Raw genomic sequence first — 18,926 nt, 5'->3', positions numbered from 1 at the left:
AAAGATTCTTGATTAATCAGGGAATCCAGGGTTACAGTGAAAGGACAAGAAAGTGGATGTGAGGAATGTCAGATCAGTCATATCCTATTGAATGGTAGAACAATCCTGAGGGGTCAAATAACCTGTAGCTATTTATTATGGTCTTCCGGTTTCTCACATTTACTCTTTTCCTCTCCTAATATGTATGAGTCCACCATATCCATATCAGTACAATAATCCACTCTTATCATTCATAAAAATGATTCAGATGAGAATGTAGAAGACATGGTTTGTAAGTTGTGGATTGTTGGTACATTGGACAGTGAAGAGGATAATCTAAGATTACAAAGATCTTGACTGATAAAACAGTGGGGTGAGGAGTGGCAGGTGGAGTTTAGTCTGGATAAGTGCAAGGTATTGCACTTTGTGTAAGTGCAATTGTTTGTTTTACCAATTAAAAGTAGGGCTTTAGGTAGTGTTGTAGAGCAGAGAGACCTAGGGATTCAGGCACATTAATTCTTTGATGTTTGCATCACCCTATAGACAAGGTGGTTAAGATTGCATTTAATCCATTTGCCTTCATTGCTCAGACCATTGAGTGTTGGGATGTTATATAGAGGTTGTTGGTGAGGTCTCTTCTGGAGTATTGTGTCCAGGTTTGGTCGCCCTGTCATAAGAAGGATATTAAGATAGTTCAGTGGCCACAGCACCATGGACTTGTTTGATTTCATCCTCAAGTGACTGTGCAAATTCTACACAAACATTCTCTCCATGTCTGCGTGGGTTTCTTCCGAGTGCTCCGGTTTCCTCCCACAGTCCAAAGATGTACAGATTGGGGCAATTTAGCATGGCCAATCCACCTATCGTGTCTAGGGATGTGCAGGCCAGATGGTTTAGCTATGGGAAATGCAGGAATACAGGGACAGGGTAGGTGGGATGACCTTCAGAGGATCTGTGTAGACTTGATAAGCTGAATGGCCTACTTCCAGACTGTTGGGATTCTATGACTTTAAACTGGAGACAGTTCAGAAGAGTTTTACCAGGACGTTGCCCGGAATATAGGGTTTGAGTTAAGAAGAGACTGGATAGGCTGGGACTTTTTTTCACTGGAGCATAGGAGGTTGAGGGGTGATCTTATAGAGGTTTATAAAATCATGAGGGGCATAGATAAGGTGGATGTTAAGTCTTTTCCCTAAGGTGGGGAATTTGAAGGCTAGAGGGCATTTCTTTAAGAGAGGAGGAGAAAGAGCTTTTAAAAAGACATGAGGAGCAATCTTTTTACAGACTGGTTTATGTGTGGAATAAACTTCCAGAAGAAGTGGGGACTGTGGGTACACTTACAATGTTTTTTGAGATATTTGGATAAGTACATGAAATAAGAGATGTTTGAATGGATATGAGCCAAGTGTAGGGAGGAGGGACTCATTTGCTTTGGGAATATAGTCAGCCTAGACTGGTTAGACCAAAGAGCCATACAGCAGAGAAATTGACCCTATAACTCTGACTCTAAATGCAGTGGAACTGGAAGCCATGTCAAAGGGATGCTGCACACGGATGAGGCTGACTTTAACATCTCCTCTCCTGCTTAGCAACCCCTCTGGAAGATTCAACTCCTATTATTGAAACAGATCCTCAATCAGGATAGTGATCAGCCTGTACTTCATGCCACCCTGTTGTTGTTATTATTATTTCTTGCTGAGATAGTTTAGGAACCAAGGAAAATGGAACTTGAGAGCAGGAGTAGACCACTCTGCCCTTGTCTGCTATATCATTCACTAAGATCGTCGTTGATCTTGGTGTGGTCCTAGCTTTGTTTTTTTTCTTGTCTGTCTTCATTTTTCTTAACCCTCCACTCCTTTGATCAAAAATCTATTTACCTAAATGGAACAAATTCTCTGAGCCAGCCACTGCTTTCCAGGAAAGAAAATTCCAGAGAAATGGTCTCCTGAGAGAAATAGATCTCCTCAACTTGGTCATAAAAGAGAGACCTTTTTAGGGTTAAACTTGTTTCTTGTTATACTTGTACATTTTATGGGAAGGTATCGACAAGTCTTCCTTTGTGTGTTTAGCTATTTGGTAGACCAACTTACAGGGTAAAACAGTGCACCATGTTGTGTGGACAGGACTTGCATGGATGGATCAGTTGAGATCTCTATCTAGCAGTTTCCTTCTGGCATCAGTCCATAAAGCAACTGAATTTGACAGATTCAGAGATAACCAGGTGTAGAGCTGGATGAACACAGCAGGCCAAGCAGCATCAGAGGAGCAGGAAGGCTGACGTTTCCGGCCTAGACCCTTCTTCAGAAATTTCCCACAGATAGTATTTGGAGAATGGGTCTGATGATCAACAACCATGAAGTTGTGCTACTCACATTGTGGGAAATCAAGTAAGGTCTAGACACTGGTCACATAACGATTTTATTACAGCTGCTGGTATTTACAATGTACACTACAATCGTAGGCACTTGTGTGTCTGCCCTCAAGCTAAGGAATTCAGATATACTGCAGCACTCCTCCCACAGTGTGTCAGGCTGCAAGGGGACAGCTCAGTAAGAGGGAGACTGAGACCTTTACAACATTAGGTTACCTGGTGTGACATATAAAGTTATATCAGACATCAGCTGTGAGACAAACAAAATAAGCACAGGAGTGTTAGGAGAGAAGAAAGTGTAAATAGAATGTAAGCATCTGGCTTGATTCCAACAAAAAAAAATCCCTCCCTTGAACCATTCACCTACTTAACTCAACTCACAAGGAAAGGGTAAGATAACCAAATATTCTCCACAACTTTGCCACTAGAAAAGGCAGAAGGAGGCCATTAGGCCCACTGCATCTGCACCAACCCTCCAAAAAGCAGCCCACCCAGCCCCTACCCTGCATTTATCATTACAGGGCAATTTACCATGGTGAACCCACCTAACCTACACATCCCTCGACACTACAGGGCAATTTAGAATGGGTAATCCACTCAGCCTGAAGATCCCTCCAATACAATGGGCAATTTCCCACAGCCAATCCACCTAACCTACACATCTTTGGTCTGTGGGAGGAAACTGGAGCACCCAGAGGAAACTGACGCAGACACGGTGGCGGGGGGAAGGGAGGGGGAACGTGCAAACTCTACACAGTCACCTGAGGGTGGAATTGAACCTGGGTCCCTATTGCTATGAGGCAGCAGTGCTAACCCCTTGCCATCCTTCGAAGGTGTTCAAGGAAGTGCATACTTGTTCCTCCCTCTTTGTTCCCCACCTTGGATCTTGGCTTTAATTTTCACCCAAGCTGCCATCCTTCATGCATGATGCCCAGACAGTATGTAAGGGGTAATACACCACCACCTGGACGGTGATCACAGACAAGGGTTCTGATTGAACCTGAAACTAATCTGCCTCAAGTCCGGGATCTTTCATAGTCACTAACTAGGCCATAGGTCTGATATGTATGGGTCAACTCATGACAAGCCCTGGACAATGCTCTTTCTCAACTCTAAACACAATTTGAAGTTATTTATAGTTTACTGTTTTGTTTCGCCTCTTCATCTAGATGCAGTTCCACATTCAATTGTTAAGTTATTAATGTGATAAGGTTACTCCATTGAATGTTAACATGTCTTTGGAAGAAGCTTACAAAGGGATCATGTCTGCAGGAGAATAAATCATCTCAAACTGGTCTTCAATGGACCAACACACCTTTTAATAATAGGACACCTACTTCATGCCTATCTTTAGCATAATCTTGTGAACGCACCATCAGTGAAAATGCATATGTTCGGGTGGAATATAATTATATTTTGGCATTCTGTTCTGTTTTATCCCATACTGTTTGGAATAAAATGAAGGTACATCAGTGGAATTATGACATATTGAACTGATGCTTCATTAGCACGCTAACATACTCATTTATTTAAATTACCTGCATTATCTGCCAAAGTTGTAGTTAGATTCTGACCTTTTGTTCATCAAAACAGTTCATTGAGAATGAGAAAAATACACAGCCTTGAGGTATATCTATTTGAATTGGAGGATATTGCCAGAGATACTGGGCACAATCATAAAGTTATTCAAAGGATCAAATTGTCAACTCCAGCTCCTAGTGTCTCAGCTTCTTGTTTCTATGTCCCAAAGCTTTTTTTTAAAAAAAGCTGCCATTTTAGAGGTGGGCCATATTAAAATAACTTAATTTGTAAACAAAGGAGGTAAAGACAATCTTTAACCCTTTGCTTGGATTTTTGTTCTAAAGTTTACAGCACTGGCTAACAGATTCATTGTGGTTTGTTTGATATTTTTGATTTGATTTATAGTAATCGCACGTACCCAAGTACAGTGAAAAGCTGTGTCTGGCAATTAGTAGAGGCAGATCATAGCAAACAAGGACATACAGATCACAGGGCATTTAGAGTGAGGTATACAGGTTATACCGCACAGGAGGTGCGCAAAGCACGATCAACATTATTTGAAATTAGAGGGATCCATTCAGCAGTTTAATAACAGCAGGGAAGAAGTTGTTCTTGAACCTGTTGGTGCGTGTGTTCAAGCTTCTGTATCTTCTGCCTGATGGAAGAGAGCATTAATGGGGTGGGATGGATCTTTGGCAGCCTTTCCTCAGCAGTGAGAAGTATAAATGGAGTCCATGGATGGGAAGTTGGTTTCTGTGATGGTCTGGGCTGTGCACACCACCTTCTGTAGTTTCTCACTGTCCTGGGCAGAGCAGTTGCTGTACCAGGCCATTATGCACCCAGACAATATGCTTTCAATGGTGCATCTGTAGAAGTTGGTGAGAGTCCTTTACAGTATCTCATCCATTTGTAACCGCATCCATATCTAGCCCTCCGTGTATGCAATTTGGACAATCTAATCCCTCTTGTACATTGGAACATAGGAAAAGGAAGAGACCATCCAGAACTTTGAGATCATTGAATGGTAAATCAGATTGCGACTGATCTGCAACACAAAGGTTTTGTAGCATATTCTTCAATATCGTTGGTTAATAATAATCTATCAATCTCAGATTTTACATCATCAGTTGATCTAACTGCAATTTGTACTTTTTTAATCACAAGATGTACATGTCATTTATTGCCCATCCCTAATTGCCCAGAGGACATTGAGGAATCAACCACTGGTGTCACATGTAAGCCAGACCAGGTAAGGAGGGCAGTTTCCTTCCCTTAAAGACATTAGTGAATCAGATGAGATTTTCCACAAAAATGGTTTCATGGTCATAATTAGACATAAATTCTGGATTTTTTTTTTATTGAATTCTGAATTCCACCATCTGCCATGATGGAATTCATACCTAGGTCCCCAGAACATGATCTGGGTCTCTGGATTGATAGTCCAGTGATAATAAATGCTGTACTTTCTGTAGCCTGTGTGTGCAGAAATGTTTCCTAATTTATTCCTAAAAGTTTTAATTCTAATTTCTAGATGGTTTTACTCATACATCCACAACATTCCTCTAACTACACTAGCTGTTTCCCTGAATACCTTAACCTTTGATCAAGTCATCCCTGAAACATCATGTTTCTGAATTCCAGGGGATATGGCTATTGTAATCTCTCCTCACCCTTGAAGTCAACATGGCAGATGGAATTTAATCCTGTCAAGTGCAAGGTGAGGCATTTACGAGGTCTAATAAGGGAAGGACATGTACAATAAAAACTGAAAGAACTGAAGATGCTGTAAATTGGGAGCAAGAATAGGAACTGGTGGAAAAGCTCTATGTACGAGTTCATAGGTCCCTGAAGGTGTCAGCAGAGGTGGACAAGGTGGTGAAGAAGGCATATGGGATACTTACCTTCATTAGCTGGGGTATAGAATTTTGGAGCAAGGAAGCCTTGTTATGGCTTAATAAATTTGTTAGGCCACAGATGGAATACCTTTGTGCAGCTTTGGTTGCCACACTATAGGAAGGATGTGATTGCACTAGAGAGGGTGCAGAGGAGATTCGCCAGGACATTGGGATGAAAATTCTGTTATGAGGAGAGACTGGATAGGCTGGGTTTGTCCTCTTTGGATGCAGAGGAGGGGAGGGGGCAGGCTTGTTGGTCTGATTGGTGTATACAAAATTGCGAGGCATAGACAAAGTGGATTGTAAGAACCTTTTCCCCATGGCAGATGTGCCTAAGACCAGAGGGCATAAACTTAAGGTGAGGAGTAAGTCTTTCAGAGGGGGTCATAGAAAAAATTCCATTCAGAAGGTAGTAGAAATATGGAATGTGCTGCCTGAGAGGGAGGTGGAGGCAGGTTCTCCTGCAATATTTAAGCATCTGGATGAACATGAAAAATACAAGGGCATTGTAGGCTATGGACCAAGTGCAGGCAAATGAGATGTTTAATTGTTAGTCAGCATAGACATGGTGGGCTGTTTCTATGCTGACTGAATCTGAGATATCACTCTGGTTAGGGCTAGGGTCTCCACACTCCAAGTACAATATGTCTGGCTATAAGGTGCAGTGCCCCAAACTGTTCTCAGTAATTCCATGAGTGGTTTAACCATGAATTTGTATATCTGAATCATAACAGATATCTGCCTCTGTACAGTCCCCTGTACAGAAAGACCACTGTTTCATTAACCATTTTGATTCTGTTCTGTATTTGACATTGACATTTTAACGATCTGTGCACCTGGACCCCTACGTCTCTCTGGGCTATTTCTGACTATATTCACCAGTTCTAGAAATTACCCTGTTGGATCTATGTGAGATGTCCCACCCTTGGCAGCATGAAATATATTTGCAATTGTTTTGCCTGTTTGATTAATCTGTTAATATCTTTTTTGTAGTTTTATATCTCCACTGACACTTATTACAACCTCCCCCATCTTTTAATTTTATTGGCAAATTTGGATACTATTTTCTGTCTCGCCATCTAAGTTATTAAAATGAAATATAACTTGAAGCTTCAACACAATTTATGTGGGAGGCCACAAACTCCTGCATAAAGTAGTGCCCAGAAATTATACTTATTCCATTTCCTGCCATTTTGCAATCTCTTTACCAGGCAAATAAGCATACTTAAAAACATACAAAATGTGCAGGAGCTGATTACATGGTTCATGAAATATATTGCTGCCTTCAATGTGGTCATGGCTGATCTTCACTCTCAACACCACTTCTGCACTTGATCCCTAAATCACTTAGTCATTACACTTATACAGCTTGGAAACAGACCCTTCGGTGCAACCAATCCATGCTGACCATAATCCCAAACTAAACTAGTCCCTCCTGCCTGTACTTGGCCCGTATCCCTCCAAACCCATTCTTATTCATGTACTTATCCAAACGTCTTTTATATGTTGTAACTGTACCCACATCCACCACTCACTTGATTCCCTTACATTTCAAGAATCGATTGATCTCAAACTTGAATGTTTAATGACTCACAGGCACAGTCCACTGGATCTCCAAAACAGATCTGGTCATTAAAAACATAAATTGCAACGTGGTAGTGTGCATTCTCTACATTACAACAGTGACTATACATTAAAACTCATCAAGAGCTGTAAAGCGCTTTGAGGCATGAAGCAGTCTTTTAAAGCACCCAATATCTGAAATCTTTCTTTCAGAAAATTCTGAATACAACTAAACTTCAGGATGAAGAAATATGCTGCTCCCTTGTCCCGAGTTGGGCAGAATCTTGAGGAGGTGGTGTGTCTCAATTGGTACTAAACAGTTATTAGAAACCCTGTCTTGCCTTTTTCAGGAATGGTTTGCTGCATTAATTTGACAATTTATTTGCAGAATGTAATTGTCATTGGCTAGGCCAATATTTATTACCCACCCTCATTTTCCTGGGAAAAAGTAATAGTGATCTTCATCCTTGAACCACTGACATTCCTGGGGTGTAGGTAGACCTACAATGCTGAAGAGTGAATGCTTGTCGATGTGGTCCCAATCAAACAGACTGCTTTTATCCTGTATGGTATCAAGTTTTTTGAGTGTTGATGGAGCTGCCCATATCCTGGCAAGTGGGGTGTGTTCCATCACACTCCTGCTTGTGCCTTGTTGATGGTGGATAGGATTTGGGAGTCAGGTGGTGAGTTATTTGACACAGTATTCCTAGTCTCTGACCTGCTCTTGTTGTCACTGTGTTTATGTAACAAATCCATTGAGTTTCTGGTCGACGGTGACCTCCAGGAGTTGGGTATTCAGTGACAATAATACCATTGAATGTCAAAGTTAGAGTGTACCTTTATTGGTGATGGTTATTTTCTGGCATTTGCGTGGGGTAAATGTTACTTGTCACTTGTCAGCCCAAGCCTGGATATTGTCCAGATTTTGTTGCATGGATTGCTTCAGTGTCTGAGGAATTGTGAATAATGCTGAACATTTTGCAATCATCAGCGAACAATCCCATTTCTGACCAAGATGATGAAGGGAAGGTTATTGAAACAACTGAAGACAGATGGGCCTAGGACACCACCCTGAGCAACCAACTCCTGCAGAGAAATGTTGCAGCAGGAATGACTGATCTCCAATAATTGCAACCATCTTCCTAAGTGCCAGATTTACTCCAACCAGCGAACAGTTTGCCCCTGATAACCATTGATTCCAGTTTTGCTAGGGCTTTTTGATAGCACACTTGGTTGAATGCAGCCTTGATGTCAAGGACTGTTACTCTCGCCCCTCAAGTTAAGCTCTGTTATCTAAGGCTTTGTTTGAACCAAGGCTGTAATGAAGTCAGGAACTGATGAACCCCAAACTGGGCGTCGCTGAGCAGATACTGCTTGATAGCACTGATGATGACACCTTCCATCACTTTACTGATGATCGACAGTAGACTGGGGCAGTAATTGGTTGGGTTAGATTTGTCCTGCTTTTTGTGTACAGGACATACCTGAGCAATTTACCACATTGGGTAGATATTGAACCAATTACAAAATTTTCAACAACTTACAAGATGTTGAGGTAGGTTGGCTTGCCAAGCTGGTTTGTTGTTCCGCAGACGTTTCGTTACCGTGCTTGGTAACATCCTCAGTGCAGCCTCTGATGAAGCGTTGGTGTGTTTTCCCGCCTGGTTAATAAACTCTGGGGTCAGTTGTGATGGACTCATAAACAACACCCTCACCGGAATAAAATTCACCAGAGAGGAGGAGAAGAACAAACAACTCCCATTCCTGGACGTCATGGTAGAGCGCAAGACAAATGGGGAACTGCAAACGAAAGTACACCGAAAAGCCACACACACAGTAACCATCCCAGCACACACAAACGAAGCTGCGTGCGAACACTATTTTTAAAGGGGCAACAACACACTGCAGCAACGTGGAACTACGCCAAGAGGAGGAGGAATACCTCTTCCAAGTGTTCAAGGATAATGGATATCCAAAGAACTGGGTCAGGAGATGCCTACAGGAACAGCATCAGAAAGATTCTACACGCCCCGACACACTCATCACACTACCCTACATCAGGAACACGTCAGAACTCGCCACAAGACTCCTACGACCGCTGGGCATCAGAGTGGCACACAAGTCCACATCAACTCTACGACAAGTGCTCACCTGAACTAAAGACCCACTCCCCGCCATGGACAGGACCAATGTCATCTACAGGATCCCCTGCAGAGACTGCGAGAAACACTACATCGGACAAACAGGAAGGAAACTAACAACAAGAATATATGAACACCAACTGGTTCCAAAAAGACACGACCAATACTCAGTCATCTCAATTCACATGGACAAGGAGAACCATGACTTCAACTGGGACATCACCAAGATCCTGGGACAGGCTAGGCAGAGACAAGCACTAGAATTCCTGGAAGCATGGCACTCCACGAAGCATGCTATTAATAAACACATTGAACTCGACCCCATATACATTCCACTACGGAGGAAACCCGGAAGTGAGGCAATCCATCGCAACGGACCCCAGGATTTAAAAACCAGGCGGGAAAACACACTGATGCTTCATCAGAGGCTGCACTGAGGATGTTACCAAGCATGGTAATGAAACGTCTGCGGAACAACAAACCAGCTCGGCGAGCCAACCAACCACAACACCCACAACCTGAGCTACAGATCTACTCCAAAACCTTAGAACTTACAAGATACATAAATGGATAGACAGGGCATAGCAGGTAAGCTATTTCCCCTGATTGTACTCCTGGTCCTACACTTCCCAATGTAAATTAGGACTGAGATGAGGAGAAATATTTTTACTCGGAGGGTTGTGAACCTTTTTTTTTGGATTCTCTAGCTCACAGCCTTATGGAATTTCAGTCTTTGAGTATGTTTAAGGTAAAGATTGATTACCAGTAGCATTAGGAATTCTGAGGATAGTGTGAATAAATGTTATTGGAGTATTCGATGGGGATTTTCTTAAATGGTGAAGCAGACTTGATGGGCTCAATGGCCTACTCTGCTCCTCTATTCTTATGTTCCTACCAGACCAAAATATACACAATATTTTATGTGTTCTCATCAATGCTCTACGTCATTCAGGCATAACATCCTTCCTTTTTAGGTTCAGCTTTCTCTTGAGTGCATCTATAATATCACTTGAGCCCAAAGTAGAAATCACCAGAGATATGAAAATGCCAAGATGGTCACATCCCAGCTCTCCACATCTGCACCAAGGCAGTGGATCAATGCGTAACGTCAATATCTGGATCTAGCACTGAGGATCATTGATTTTAATGGGACTGCTCTTGGGTGGGTTCTCCAAAGAATGTCGTACGCAGTGATGATGAAAACCTCTACAACAGAAAAATGGGGGGAAAAATCACATTGTAAATACTTACTTATAATGCCAAAGTATGTTTTCCAGATTATTGGGGCAGCACGGTGGCTCAGTGGTTAGCATTGCTACCTCACAGCACCAGGGACCTGGGTTCAATTCCACCTCAGGCAACTGTCTGTTTGGAGTTTGCACATTCTCCCCATGTCTGCATGGGTTTCCTGCAGGTGCTCATTTTCCTCCCACAGTCCAAAGATGTGCAGGCTAGGTGGATTGGCCATGCTAAATTGCCTGTAGTGTTCAGGGGCCTGTAGATTAGGTGGGTTATAGGGGGATGGGTCTGGGCCTGGGTGGGATGCTCCAAGGGTCAGTGTGGACTTGTTGGGCCAAAGGGCCTGTTTCCACACTGTAGGGATTCTATGATTCCTAAATTGCATTTTTTAAACACATTTTATTACCCTAAGGGACTTCAAATTTGCAGTATCAAACAACATTTGGTACTGAGCCACATAACTAGATCTTTACAGCTACTCAAAAGCATGGCCAAAGAGTTTTGGGTGATCATTGTAGGAGGAAAAATTACTAAAGAGGCAGTGGGAAGGGAATTCCAAGGCTTGAAGCTGAGCCACCCTGAAGGAATGGCCATCAATTGTAGAGCAAAGGAAACAAGTGTGCACAGTCCAGTATGACTTCTTCTGAAGAGTCGTACCAGACTTGAAATGTTAACTGTTTTTCAGTTTCCCAGTGTGCATTGGGTGGCATGGTGGCACAGTGGTTAGCACTGCTACCTCACAGCCCCAGGAACCAGAGTTCGATTCCAGCCTTGGATGACTGTCTGTGTGGAGTTTGCATATTCTCCCCGTGCCTGCGTGGGTTTCCTTCTACGGTCCACAATGTGCTGGCTAGGTGGATTAGCTATGAAAAATGTAGGCTTACAGGGACAGGGCAAAGGGCTGGGTCTGGGTGGGATGCTGTTTGGAGGGTCGATGCAGACTTGACAGAATGAATGGCCTCTTTCTGCACTGTAGGGATTCTAATGATTTTACAAGGGATCAAAGAAACAACCTTCAAATTAATGACGGAAAAGCAGTCAGCAATTTGGAACAATCTGACACCAGTTCCTCTGAAATGCATTAGGTGTGGGCCATATATTGGAAGTTGAGTTGATAGCTGTATGCCCGATGTATCAGGGAAATTTTATAGTGAGCCTCACAACCCAGGATGTGCTTTTCGAACATTCACACTGCATTTGCTAGGCAATACACTTCTGCCTGCTGCAGCTGCTGATGTGGACAAATGTGTCAACCGATATATAATCAAGTCTGGAAGATTAATACCTCTGACCACATCTTGAGAATTTTGGCCTGAGGTGTGCATAGTCTATTATACATAAACTGCTATCTCATTACTTTTCACAACCTCAGCTACATTATACTTCTACCAAGGGGTATGACAATAAGTTGATACCAGTGCAACACAAAGAAATCACGTACTGCTCCTCCAGTGACTATTTTTTTGAGAATTATCACACAATGGGGCATTTGTACAATGTTTGGTGTTTTGATTTTTTTATACCTATATCACATTGAATGTAATCATGAATTTACTAAGGAAATGAACTAAATAGTGTGTTACAATGGTTGTATAAAGGCAAAATACTGTAGATGTTGGAAGTCTGAACCAAACAAGATGCTGGAGAATCCCAGCAGGTCTGCAGCATCTGTAGAGAGAAACTCAGTTAACATTTCAAATCTGGTATGACTCTTCTTCAGAATAAGTGATATCAGACTCTAAGCATTAACTCTGTTTTTCTCTGCACAGACCTGCTGAGACTCTCCAGCACTCTGTGTCTGTTACAGGAGTGCTCTGTTTGAACAGTGGCCGTGTGGTAGTTCTGTGAAGAAAGCCAAAAACCTCTCAGTTGTTTTTTCTCACACGAGTCAGCCATCATTTCCCTGGCAGGGTTTCTCCACGTTTCTTTACAAGTGGAGGATTTGAGATGTCCTCACTCTTCCGCCTCCATGAATGCTCCACCTGGTGGTCCAGCTGAGAAGTTGCAAAAAAGTTGGTGGGGTTAATTTTGAGCCAGGGTTGAGGTGTTGGATTTAAAGGCCACAAAGATATAACATGACAAGTAGTAGAAGGAATTGGATGATATCTTTAACATCAATCTCTTTATGCTTGTAGATAATGAATTCTCATGACTAATTGTATGGTGTCATTGGTTGCAAGTATTGTAGAGTTTAATAATTCAGTCAGGCTGGGTGGAGTTCTGTCAGTCTTTAGATTTAATTAGTAACGGTTCTTTTCAGGACATCTACGTTCCACACTGATTCATAAGTTTTTACTGTAGCTGAGATTTCAGTCATGCTGCTGTCTTTAAAGGAGGCCTTTTTTTGTTTGATGTCCCTGTTGGGAGGGGAGATGGAACCAAATCATGTGAAGTTGCAAATTTAGGTCAATGCCAATGTTATCTTTCCTTGCATTCAATAGAATGATCTCCATATCGGTTTCAATCATTCACAGTGGCACAACTTGAGATGAAAATATTAGTGCTTTGTGAAGTCAACAACCTGTTCTTAACTGTTAGGTTTTAATTTCAAGTGTAGCAGGAAAAGTTAATACATGTTCTGCTAATAGATAGTATTATCAGTGTCTCTGAAGATGTTGGGTTCCACCACAACTATGGGACCTTAGGAATGGAGTTTCTAACTGATCCTCCTCAACCATATTCTGCAAATAATTAAAGTGAAAATTTAGTGAACAATCTTCCAGTCTTCAACAGTCAAAAACACACCAAACACAGTCAGAATATTCATACATAAGGCAGAGTTTTGTGGTCATTGTATAATGGAATGATTCTGAAAGGGTTAGTGTTTGAAGATTACATTCAACTCCATGCAATTTGCTCATGTCATAAGGACTCAGATGGGGAACAGCAGAACAGCTCTGGATTTTGAAAGAGACAGATGGATCATCTGGTCTCCTCATGGTCTTAGTGAGAACATTTATCTTACTAATTTTGTACCTGATTCTTATCATGCAACAAATTACATCTTGCTTAAGACACTAGCTTGGTCTTGTTAGATGACTGAGTGGATTACCTCAATCATGTTAGACAAATTCTTCCTAGTCACAAAGAAGGGAATGGTAACATGTTAGCAGATGTGGACATCACATGCTCACACTGGTTTGGCTTCTAATCGGTGCAGAAGGTGCACCTATTTTAAAGGTTGACTGGAGTCTTAATCTAGAACCTTCCCAGATGTCTTTCACTTGATGAGGAAAAAAAACACCTAAAGCTCACCTGTAAAAGGACAGTGCGCCACACCACCACCAAAGACGTTTTTCCCTCCCCGCCCTTATCTGCTTTCCGGAGGGACAACTCTCTCCGTGACTCCCTTGTCCGCTCCACACTCCCCTCCAGCCCCACCACACCCAGCACTTTTCCCTGCAACCGCAGGAAGTGCTACACCTGCCCCCACACCTCCTTCCTCACCCCCATCCCAGGCCCCAAGAAGACTTTCCACATCAAGCAGATGTTCACCTGCACATCTGCTAATGTGGTATACTGCATCCGCTGTACCCGTTGTGGCCTCCCCTACATCGGGGAAACCAAGCGGAGGCTTGGTGACCGCTTTGCAGAACACCTACACTCGGTTCGCAATAAACAACTGCACCTCCCAGTCGCGAACCATTTCAACTCCCCCTCCCATTCCTCAGACGACATGTCCATCCTGGGCCTCCTGCAGTGCCACAACGATGCCACCCGAAGGTTGCAGGAACAGCAACTCCTATTCCGCTTGGGAGCCCTGCAGCCCAATGGTGTCAATGTGGATTTCACAAGATTCAAAATCTCCCCTCCCCCTACCGTATCCCAAAACCAGCCCAGCTCGTCCCTGCCTCCCTAACCTGTTCTTCCTCCCACCTATCCCCTCCTCCCACTTCAAGCCACACCCCCATTTCCTACCTACTAACCTCATCCCGCCCCCTTGACCTGTCCGTCCTCCTGGACTGACCTATCTCCTCCCTACCTCCCCATCTACACTCACCTTTACTGGCTCCATCCCCACCTCTTTGAACTGTCTGTTTCCTCTCCACTTATCTTCTCCTCTATCCATCTTCTATCTGCCTCCCCCCTCTCCCTATTTATTTCAGAACCCCCTTCCCCTCCCCCATTTCTGATGAAGGGTCTAGGCCCAAAACGTCAGCCTTCCTGCTCCTATGATGCTGCTTGGCCTGCTGTGTTCATGAAGCTCTACACCTTGTTATCTAAGATTCTCCAGCATCTGCAGTTCCTACTATCTCTGTCACATACCTGCTTGATGTGGAGCAATAGTAAGGGCAAAGCTGAAGAAAGGAAAAATCTAGGGTGGGATCTTTTCCAGAATGAAGTGGGAGGGGGCAGAAGTGGGTTGCAAAGAAATCATTCCTAGCAGCCTGTCTGCCACATCTGTTACCAACTCTGCTGTTCGTTTTTGGGGTGAGCAGGAAAATGCCTGCCATTTTAATTGGGAGGATTCAGCTCATTAGGGAGTTCATTACAAACTCACCTGCTGACCTCCTTTTTCAGAGGGATGCCCAGCTGTTCGGATTTCTCTGAAACCAACTTTGCAGGAATAGGGTAGCAGCAGTGGAACCATTTTATTTGATGCAAAAAAAAGTTAAGACAAAACACTGACCAGTAATTCATTGCTTTCTAATTAGCCATTTTCCTCCCCTTATGCTTGGTCCCCAATTTTCCGTTAGCCCAGCCCATTTTTGAAATTTGAAAATTTTTTAAACTGCATCGCTAGCAGCCATGGCAATGGATGTTGATTCAGGTCAAAATGCTGTTTACTTCCCCTTCTGTTCGCTAACCCACTTATTACTTGGGCAGCAGACCCATCCCTATGGTCATTTAAAATCCTGAACTTGCTGTGTATATTAGATCATCTGACATATGAGAGAGAGTCAGGTTTGAATTTATTAATAACATGCTATGTACAATCATATGACACTTCATATTTACAAATACAGTTTGGGTCTTTAACACTTAAATGGCATTTCACATTTCACATTTCACATTTTTTCACTTTTTTTAATGCTTACTGAGATAACAATTATATCATAGAAACAACTGGCTGACTATCAAACTGACTGGCTATTGGCAGAATTGCTGCCCTCCAACAGAATTTGCAGAGAACAAGATGGAGACCTCTGAGACTAATGTGTTGCAGGTCAGAATGCCATCTTAAAGAGATTATGCCTTTTGGAGATCTGGACACCCATTTCCCATCAGGATGTTTTGAGTTTTCTCTGCTCCTTCCTGGGTAGGAGGCCTGAACAGTTCCCATCTATTTCTCATACACCCACACCCATCGACACCCCCACCGCCCCCCGCAACCCCCACCACCACCCCACCCCCAACTGAGCTCCTTTTCACTTTGAACAATTTTCCCTTTTTAAATTGTTCATTCTCCAAGTAAAATGAGCAGCTATGGGTACCCGCATAGAATCATAGTCATGGAGATGTACAGCATGGAAACAGACTCTACGGTCCAGCTTGTCCGTGCTGACCAGATATCCTAAATTAATCTTGTCCCATTTAGCCCATAAGCCTCTAAACCCTTCCTATTCACATACCTGTCCAATGCCTTTTAAATTTTGTAATAGTACCAGCCTCCACAACTTCTCCTGTACACGCACCACCCTTTGAGTGAAAAAGTTGCCCCTTGGGTCCCTTTCTTTTTTTAAACCTTTCTCCCCTCTCACCTTAAATTTATGCCCTGTAGTTTTGGGCTCCCCTGCCCTGGGGAAAAGACATTGGCTACTCACCTTATCCATGCCCCTCATGATTTTATTAACCTCCAATAGGTCACCCCTCCGCCTCCTATACTTCAGGGAAAATATCTCAGCTTCACCCTATAGCTCAAACCCCCAACCCCTCAATCCTGGCAACATTATTAAATCTTTTCTGAACCCCTTCAGGTTTTATGACTTCGGAAAGGAAAGTGATATAGTAATTTCAGGTGTCAAACTGTACATGCTTATTTTTGCAATAGTTCATCACAGCGCAGAACAAGAATTGCGTCTGAACTGTCTCCTCTGCCCAGTCACCTTGCATCCATCTCTTACCAACCAGCACTCACATCAATCCTATTGCTCTCACACCCAGGCCTCAGTCACCCTCCATGTATATGGCCATTACACCCCGCTGCTCAATGGATTTCTCGCACACACAAGCCCTCACCATGACCACAGTAATGGCACTAGATTAATTTGGGATATCTGGCTGGCATTGATGAGTTGGACTGAAGGGTCTGTTTTCATGCTGTACAACACTGTGACTCTGTTTTTGCTTCTTGCAGGATGAGGAGGCACAGAACCTCCAGACAGTGATCTGAAATGGGGCAGGGGATAAGCAACTTACTGACTGTTGGCAGAAGGTCTCATTCCAGGAAGCTGCAGATGTCAGCAGTGACGTTCCATACGAGCCTTGAAGCACTGGTACACAGACGTGTTGGGTTGAGCGCAAATCCTCTGTTGTAATCCCTGACTTGGGATCTTGCCTCCTTTTGAAAGGGACTGTTCTGCTTTGTCAAGCACCATGCAGTTGAGAAGACAGCTGGGTTACTGCTCTTGGTGTTAATGTCATTTATACTGGTGTTTCTCAGTAAAGGTTTAAGATAACTCTGCACATGCTGTGGAAGCGTGGAAGTGCTGATCCATGTGAATCAAAGATCGCTATGTTTCAAAGACAAGTGCTATGAATACAAGCTATTCCCATAAACATGGCAACAGCAAATGTGTTTTCCTATTTAAACCCTCTCCCACACATCAGTTTCAATACTTTATGACTCTTGGCTGTTCTCTGCACCCTGATGAGCTGCATACAGCATGGCAAACTTGTTCACTGATTGCTGCATTAAATTGTGTTAATATACTCAACGTATTTAAATACCTTACCCTGTTAACAGGAGGTCCCTGATTTACTAATGTCCAACTTACAAACACTCATACTTATGACTGCGATCTCCGTACATGGTTTTAAAATTTAAAGACCCCATATATGAACCTTTCCTGTAGTTGTGAATTGTTTCCTTCCATTGTTGTGCATTGTGTTCTCTCGTGCATTGTGTTCTCCCTTGCAAACAAGCTGACTTGCGAATGGACTCCAGAGCAGAGCCTGTTCTCAACCCTGGGACTGCCTGTAAAAGGTACCTTTTACTCCCTCACATGTACTAAAGACCACCCCACCACAAGGCAAATAAAAATCCATCTGACCATGCTGTACTATATCTTCTTATTAGAAGCCTTGTGAAAGTCTGTGCCTATTCCTGATGAGTTATCCTTGTCTTGTTCAGATAGTTTTGTTATGTAGAGCTGCCTTTTTTTGAAATCCATGCTGAAAACTTCTAAAGTCACTGATTTTTAAATCTTTCCCCTGACTTTTTGGTGACATTCTGATATCTGATGAGCCACCAACATTAGGCTGGTTTTTGTTTTGCAGGTTAGCTCTCAATCTATATTGAAACCAATCTCAATCAATCAATCAATCATCTCTCTTCAGTGGACATAGATACCCATCATGTATCATTGCCTATGGCTAATTACTTCCTTAAATATTTCCTTGGATTTGTTGTTTTTTTTTTCTCTGAATATCAGAGCTACATCAGCTGTTGTTCTGTCCTCAAGTGTCCTCCTTTCTCCTTCATTTTACTATTTCCATGCGAAAATGTTTTTTTTTAACATGCAATGCAATTCTCCTGAGGTGTTATCCCAACTGTTTGTTAAATAGTTTTCTCCTGCTCCCCCCCCCCCCCCCCAAAAAAAATGCCTTCACATCTTTTTTAGCAACTTCCTCTACTGTCAGGTCCATCTTAATCTCTCTTGGATTGACTGATGTAATAAACTATACAAGAGCTTTTACTGTTATTAGCTGCAAGTTTACCTTTCATATCCCACAGTGATGTATCTGACTGAGACTAGAAAGATTAAATTGAAATTATTACATCAAAGTGCATTCCTACTACAGCAGTGAGATTCTTGTCTCACAAAGCAATTGAAAATTTTAAGTCAAGGCAGAGGAATTCAATCACTAATCCAGAAGAAATCAATGGTGGAAAAGCCCCAGACATCAGTGCAAAAAGTAATGCTGAAGCATTTGCAGCAATCATCAGCCAGAAGTGTTGAGTAAATGATGGCCTCTTGACATGTTGGCCTCTTCCAAACATCCCCAACATCACAGATACTAGACTTCAGCCAATTTGATTCACTCCACATGATA

General features: G+C 42.7%; 1 long non-coding RNA gene across 1 annotated transcript in view; it reads left to right on the top strand.

Annotated features, from left to right (window-relative positions):
* Nucleotides 1-17,944, top strand: part of LOC125484753 — a 43,880-nt gene extending 25,936 nt beyond the window's left edge. The window contains exon 3 of the long non-coding RNA XR_007263567.1: nucleotides 17,008-17,944. This is a non-coding gene — a long non-coding RNA (uncharacterized LOC125484753). The remainder of the gene's footprint in view (nucleotides 1-17,007) is intronic.
* Nucleotides 17,945-18,926: the final 982 nt, after the last annotated feature.

Source organism: Rhincodon typus, chromosome 13, assembly GCF_021869965.1.
Source record: "Rhincodon typus isolate 14 chromosome 13, sRhiTyp1.1, whole genome shotgun sequence".
NCBI classification, from domain to species: domain Eukaryota; kingdom Metazoa; phylum Chordata; class Chondrichthyes; order Orectolobiformes; family Rhincodontidae; genus Rhincodon; species Rhincodon typus.
Note: the sequence above shows the minus strand (reverse complement) of the source record. Positions and strands in the feature narration are given on the sequence as shown.